At 38.8% G+C, this 7,778-nt stretch overlaps 1 long non-coding RNA gene across 2 annotated transcripts in view; it reads right to left on the reverse strand.

Annotated features, from left to right (window-relative positions):
• Positions 1–7,039, reverse strand: part of LOC118224738 — an 18,898-nt gene extending 11,859 nt beyond the window's left edge. For both annotated transcript variants that reach the window (XR_004764692.1, XR_004764691.1), the window contains exons 1-2: positions 6,858–7,039; positions 5,786–5,900 (exon numbers count right to left, since the gene is read on the reverse strand). This is a non-coding gene — a long non-coding RNA (uncharacterized LOC118224738). The remainder of the gene's footprint in view (positions 1–5,785; positions 5,901–6,857) is intronic.
• Between the last annotated feature and the right edge of the window lie 739 nt (positions 7,040–7,778).

Genomic DNA, 7,778 nt, shown 5'->3' on the forward strand with positions numbered 1-7,778 from the left:
GCGCAACACTGCCAATTCCTTTGATAGTAACTATCCCAGCAATCTCAAGCTGGCCGTCTAAATATAAAAAAATGAGAAAAGCATGCCTCGCTGCTACAACATACAGGCTCTACAGGCAATAAACAAGTGTTCTCTGGCAAAGATGGAGGGCGTTAAACATTGCAGAGGGAGAAAAGGGGAGAAAATCAAATCAAAAATTGATTTATTATTCCGAGGGGATGGTCTTCTACTCAACAATTGACTCATTGTATAAACAGTGAGTCTCCCGGACAACCCACTCAAGCGATGTAGGAGAAATGTCGCCCCACAACAAAGGCACAAGCAAAGGCTTTGTGCACTTAGAACCAGGGTGGAACCTCAGTGTCCTTGCCATCGTTCGATATAAAGTTTTTACTTGCACTAAATGCATTTTCCTTCTTCAAATGGCAGAAGGATATTGTTTAGGAGCCAATATAGGGATAGGGACACCCATGACAGAATGTGTGATATGTTTGAATTACATTAATGCTGGCAAAAAGAATGGACCCAAATTCTGGGGTCAATTATTATCTCTGAAAAAAACTTTCACTTAAATTTGCTTTATCTTCGATGGAGTGTGAAAAAACCTATATGAAAACTGTACAAAACTGTATCTGAATGGTTTGGGCAGTGGATTAAAGATTTTATCTTGGATTGAACAAAAATATATGTTGTTCATTATAATGTGTGGTATTAGAGTGCAGTACTTCCTCTTAAGAGAGAGCTTTCCTGTGATCCTGTGTCTGTTTGCATAAGGTCTGCATGTGAATTGAACACATTGCATCGTGGGGTGTTTCCTAGAAATCATTGGGACAGATTTATGTGGAAAGAAATACCTACTGTGCTACTAATGTGGATAATAGCTATTCTCCATCTGGTTTGAAAAGAAAACAATAAGTAACCTAATTCAGAAATAAGAATGGAGCCAATTGTAGTGAACACAGCAATGTTTTCAATCACTGCAACAAATGAAGTATCTCTCCTTCTCTCTCCCCCCCCCCCCCCCCCCCCCCACACACAATGTGTGTGCGTGTGTGTGTGTGTGTGTGTGTGAACTCACCTAACCTAACTGTAGATGCTGTATTCTGTTCAGAAATGTACAAAAGAAAAGAACAGCTTGTGTGCATGGACACACACAGTTGTCTGAAAACCATGGAAAATTTTGTAACACTCAATGTCTGAGGTTTCTACTGTGTCTCACAGAGTAGGCACGCACATGTCCACACAGACGCACACACAAACACACACACACACACACACACGTGCACATACTTCAAAAAGTATTCACCACCACCCCACTTTTCATCATAAATCTTAATGCATTGACATATTTTCCCCTTAACCAACACAATAAATTTAATACATTAAATTTTTATTCAAAAACTACTTTAATGAAAGACATACATTTGTGTTTTACAAAGTTATCTAAATGGGAAGGTGCTAACAAAATATTAGATTCTGGAGAGGTTGTAGGTTGTAGGCTAATGTCTACTACTGTTCAAAGAAACTACAAAAATGTTCATAATTTAACGAGACTTAAGATTCTCTTGGAACATGTGTTGTTTACTATAGGGCCTGAATCTACAAGTCAGCCATAGCCATTGGTGTGAAAATGGTTGGATGAAATGAAGTGACTTGTAGACTTGTGAAAACTGTATGACCCTCACCTCCCCTTCCCATTTCATTAATAAGGCAAAATGGCTTTTCTGGCTTTTTCATTCTCTAAGGGAGTGTAACTGGGTCACATTCAATATGTCAAATCAGACCGACTGTTAATTAATACAAACTCAGTTCCTATTGAGTCAGGGCAGCTAAAATAAATCTCATCAAAATGCAACTTAACCATTATGCCATATCGCTCAGCATTCCAGATGCCAGGTCTGCTGGATTTACAACAAGCCAGTTCTGTGAATATCTGGCTTTAACATCTGGTTGATGATTTATCCTGATAGTGCAGAATATATTTGATTGTTCAGCTTTAAAAGGACAACTGCCTGATAACAGCCCAGTTTATAATGGGCCTGCTTTCTATCACTTTTCAAACAGGCAGAAGATTTTGATGTCAGAGACAAATCATTTAATGGTTAATGAACGTTGCCTTGGAATCGAAAACAAGCCCTAGGCATTCAACATAATATAGCAGGAGATTATTATAATGCACACTTCTAAATAAATCCATCAATTTTTGGTTTGCGAGTTTCCACGTGTACAGATTCCAACAGAGTGAAGGAAAGCCTGGAGTGACATTTCTGTGGCTCCAAAAAGTACTTTTTTTTTTTACCGCAGTAATGAACCATGTTCATCGCCTGAGATTCTTTAATTGCAAGCCTATTTACTTCTGTGTTACACAGCCGTTCTATTTTAATATTTACCTGAATTTGATTAACCCTCGCCAATCCTCACTGAGTTTTTTACAGTGAGATTGACACTGAAAATTTCAGACACTGCAGCAACTACAGAACAGCAGTTTCTTTCACCTGACCTTCCTTTTTCCACATTCCTCGACCCATAACATCCCTGCGCATTGCTATTCTTCCAGAGTCTGAACACAGTGGAACCCGGTGAGCTGTGGGAGAAATCCGAGACCTTCGCCTCCATCAGATTTAACAGGGAATATAGGCCGGAGACCGTTTCAACTGACAGCACTATCTGTGGTGCTGCCTCTCCATTCTGTGGGAAAGATGAGGGAGGGGGAGGTGTGTTGATGAGATTCGGTCTGAGTAGCGTGGAGCTCACAAGGCCCTTAGTCATGACAGAGGGTAGACTCAGCTTGATTAGAACAAATGACCCCAAGAACTTACTCAGAAGAAAAAGCTTTAATAAATCATGCAGAGTGTCTTTTTTTCCTTCTTCTTATTTTAACATGTTCCTCGAAGCAGATCAGCTCATTACCCTTTCCTATGCAGAAGAGCATCCTGAGGTCCATGGGGAAACTAACTAGAAGTGCCCAGTTGCTCTTCTTTTTCTATGCCTTTCTGAAGGTTACCACATATCTGCAGTGCAAAGTTTGGAACTCCTTAGTCTGGAAATATTCAAAAATGTCAGGCGGTGTGGGATATGAGCTATTTCCCTGACCCCCTGCTCCATAATTCATGCCATCATCTGTTTCTCAGGACAAACCCTCTGTAGAAATACCTGAGTTATGACAGGAGGCATTTCTGCGCAAATCCCAGGCCTACACTTCTTTACTTTAGGCAGTGAGAGCTTTTCCATCCCCCCTCCCAAGGGGGAAATTTGCGAGGAAGGGTAAAATGTGGCACAGGGGACATCTCTTGATTAGGAAAGTATCTCTTGGCAGCCTCCGCATCTGGCCGGCTATCTCCCTGAGCACCGGCGCGATTAGGTTTCGGCTGAGATAGCCGCAGCCGAGGGGGCGGAGAGGGGGATTGTGAGGGAATGGAGGCGCTGACAGGTTGCTAATGATAGGAAAACCCCAGGTCAGACTCATCTCACCTGAGAAGCACAGCTCGCCAGAAGTGATGTATTCCTTTTTCAACACCAAAGTGCTTTTGTTCTAACCTCTTTATTCCAGCACAATATGTTCTGAATCATGCTACACTAAAGATTCAAGTCTACATTTATCAGTATGTCTGATATATTATTTATCCAAGGAAGCTTACGTAGCTGATATGGCAGGAATTATTAAACGTGTAACAAGAAAATTACAAAATGAATACAGGTACAGAAAGCTAAAATGAATGGAAAATAGGCATGAGCTGAAAATCTGCATTAAAGTCCAGTTTATGTTACCGAAATGACCATCCCTAATGATTTTTCAATATATTTCAATGCAGTGGCTGTCGAGAACTATTTTGAGAACAAGATAGATTATCCTTTTTACTAAGAGGGGTGTACCGAGAAATGTTCCCGAGCTGAAGTTTTTCCTAATGGATTTAATGATACTTAATTAACTCGCCGATAGATGTTTTATCCTAGCAGCACAGTCATTTACTGTAAGCGAGGCTAGTAGAATCAATGTAAGTTATTACATAGAGTATAAACTATTTGACTGATTAAGCTTCAGATGAGCACATTTCTATGATAAGTTAATTAATTAATAGGGCTAATTGACACAGCACATACAGTACAAGGAGGTGTCAAACAAGACATACTGAATATAACATAAAATAACATTTTCTAAATTATCACATTACTTCACATATCTAAAATATATGATCCCATTTGGTATTTTGAGACAATTCACATTTTAATGCATTTGTAAGGAAGCAAGTCATCATGTTTTAAGTTCAAACCTGTAGAGAAATTGTCCTTGAGTAGCTGTTGAACCTCAAGACACAAGCAATAAAACTGTATTGCATGGAACAACCAGTATGACTCGCATCTGAACTCAAAATGTATTTTACAAAACTAACCACTGAAAGGTCGTCAGTGAGTGAAAGAATCCATGCAGAGACAATATGTTACTGTTCAGGAACTTCAGGGTTTGGGGAAAGGGGGGGCTGGGGGTGAACTGAGCCATTCTCTGTCCCTGTGTCATTTTCATAAGCATGCAAGATGCTCCATGGGGTGAGGCACAAAAATGGACCGTAAAATCTTAAGCTTTAATTTAATTCACTTTGCCCTCAGTGGGAGCTTCAATAGTTCAATAGTTCAATATTCTAATATGAAAAGTTGACACTGACTTGCTGAAACCTCTATAGTACAGTTTATGTGAATTTTACATAACAGCATATAATGTATATGTGTACATGTTATAAATTTGTTTTCTCATGATCATGAGAAAACCTCTACAATCTGAATGCACAGTGATTGCATGTGATGGACTGGGAGGTAGCACAGCATTACTCTATGGATCAATAGATTATTGATGAAGTCAATAGAATGTTATTCTTTACAGTTTTTAGCAGACCCATCTCAGATAATCTTGAAATCATTTAAAATACTTTGAGGCTTGACTGTGCCTGCCTGGGGTGCCAGACGGCCAGGACTTGTACTTTTGCAATCGATTTCAACTTACCAGGCAAGCTCTGGCAAGAAAAGCATTTAAAGCTATTTCAGTGCATAGTTGCCTCACTGATCTATAGTAAAATATAGATTTATCTACAAATCAGTAATCAATCAACTTACAGTGCAATCTGGAAGTATTTGGACAGTGACACAATTTTTGTTGTTTTGGCTCTATAGTCTAGCACATTGGATTTGAAATGTAAGAATGAATATGAGGTCAAAGTGCAGACTGTCAGTTTTAATTTAAGGATACTCACATCCTCAGAAACTGGATATCTTCCCTAGTGATGCCTGGCCTGTGTTGTTGCCATTTTCAGTTCCTGTTTGTTTTGCGGGGATTTTTGCATTCAGTCTTGTCTTCAGCAAGTGAAACGTACTGTATATTAATTGGATTCAGGTTGAGTGATTGACTTGACCCGACAAGAACATTTGGCTTTATGGCCCCGAACATTTGAATTTATGGCAGTGTGTTTGGGGTCATTGTCCTGCTGCAAGGCAAAGCACCGTCCAATCATTTCTGAGGCATCTGGTTGAATGTGAGTAGATAAGATGCTCTTGAACTTCAGAATTCATTCTGCTGCTGAAGAGAATTGAGCTTGTACCTGTGGCAGCCATAGATGCCAAAAGCATAGCATCCCCACCAAACCATAGCACATAAATGGGGTTGGGGGGGGTCTTTGGATCCAACTGAAAGTATTCTTCATCCACTCATCCACTACATTCATCCATTCATCCACTACAGTGGTTTACCATGGTCTCCCATTTATTCAGATTTTCCACCCAATGATGGCCTACTTACCTGTCATTGACATTTCTTTGATCTTCATGTTGAGAGATAACTTGATTGTGATTTCTGAGCCCACCAGTGCTTTCTTTCTTTTTAATGATGTTCCAAACAGTTGATTTTGGTTAGCCTGGTGACACAGAAGGTTTCTCTGTGTCATCATGGCTTCCTTGACTTTCATTGGGACAATCTCTTCTCCTCATGTTGACAAACGGCATCAATGGCAATCAACAGGCCAGAATCATAACTAAATACTGAAAGCTCCCCTATACCTGCTCTAAGGAAATAATTGAACACATCTGACATAAGGAATGTATACTTTAACCACAAGTGAATTGTTTGATTTCAAATCTAAAATTGGGGAGTACAGAGCCAATCAAGAAAGAAAGAAAACAATATGGAATCACTGAACACATACCATGGTCTTTACAGCCTTCTGTAGAAATGTACCTATAGGTTATACCATCAGTCTCTATAGCATCAGAAATAAAAAAATAAATAATTCTAACAACCAATGGGACATTTTAACCATTTGTCAGGCTGGTGGCCATCACTGCGCCAAAATATTTATTTTTTAATATATCAAATATGGTTTGGCTCATATGAAATTGTAATGTAAAGCTATAAATCAGGAAATCAAAAGGATATTTCCTACAGCACAGAGTCCCAGTAGAATGTTTTCACCTTGCTGCTCTGACAACTTTCATTTAATGAAGAAATAAGCATTTCCCAGATGCTATTCGTGAAGGTTATGTTATTATGTCAAGTCAGCATCCTATATCTAAAACAATGACAGCAATAAAAAGTGAAGTCTGCTATTCATAGGAGTAAGCATGTTTCAAATCTGCAGAGCAAAAAAAAAAAATCTGGCCTGTTGATGTAATGCACATCTAGCACAGGGCCCTAGATGAAAAATCTTGCATTCTTGTTGACCGAGTCTATTCTGTGAGACTTTATGACAAACACATGAATAAACCAAGTCATTCTAATGAACTGAACTGAAAAAGACTATGCAGATATTCATATTCAAAAGTACACTTTGTTCATTGAAAAACTGGCTGAAATCATGAGCTTTAGAAGGACCCACCTTGTAACACTTTCTTCATATTGTTTTTCAAATCATGCCACAGAAAACAATGTGGAACAGGTTCAGAGAAGAAAGATGGAGACAAAGGCACTTTTTAGCTTCTTCCTTCAGTTCGCATTCCCATTTCTGATTGTTCTTCCGAGTGAAGAATGAAGCAGAAGCAGACTAAAGCAACAAAGGAAGCATTCACTTTGAACCTGCTTAGACACAGCCCACTTATTATGCCAAGGACGTAGTGCAACAGCAGCCTGCCAGAGACCATGAAGTGGTGACTCTGCTCTTTGGATAAATAAAGTATTAAGATTGTACATTTTAAAATCTATTTTAGGAAGCAGAATTCAGATTTTCACTACACACACACACACACACGCACACACACACACACACACAAATTACATTTTGTATGAAAGGCATAACATAATGCACATTTAAGCTTTTTTTCTGAAATCTGAACTGAAATATAACCATGGGATCTTGAATGGATGATGCAGAAGAAGCAGCCAAAAAGTAGCAGTTCAATAACGTTAAATCCTTAGCGACTGTTTCTTTAATTTATTTAATTTTGATGTTTGGTGTCTGCAATAATCAGCCTGCTTCTTTAGAAAAATATGTAAAATATTGTTGCACCTGTGGGCTGTGGCACTGCTTGGTCTCCTTGCCATTGTAGCTGTTTACTTGTACTTTGATAAAGACAGTGAATAATTATGAAAATAAACAAATCAAGGCCCAAGGAAATATTGATGTCATTCTTTAAAAAAAAAAAAAAACAACAACTAATGTCCACACAGAAAAATGTTCAGGGTAAGACAACTGTGAAATAGTGCCATGAACACTAATAGGGTTTACGACTGAAGTTAGCAGTGTATGCTTATATGTAACATTATGTAAGACACAGAGACTTTTTTGCCATTGCTCAATTGT

Source organism: Anguilla anguilla, chromosome 4 (assembly GCF_013347855.1).
Source record: "Anguilla anguilla isolate fAngAng1 chromosome 4, fAngAng1.pri, whole genome shotgun sequence".
Taxonomy (NCBI): Eukaryota; Metazoa; Chordata; class Actinopteri; order Anguilliformes; family Anguillidae; genus Anguilla; species Anguilla anguilla.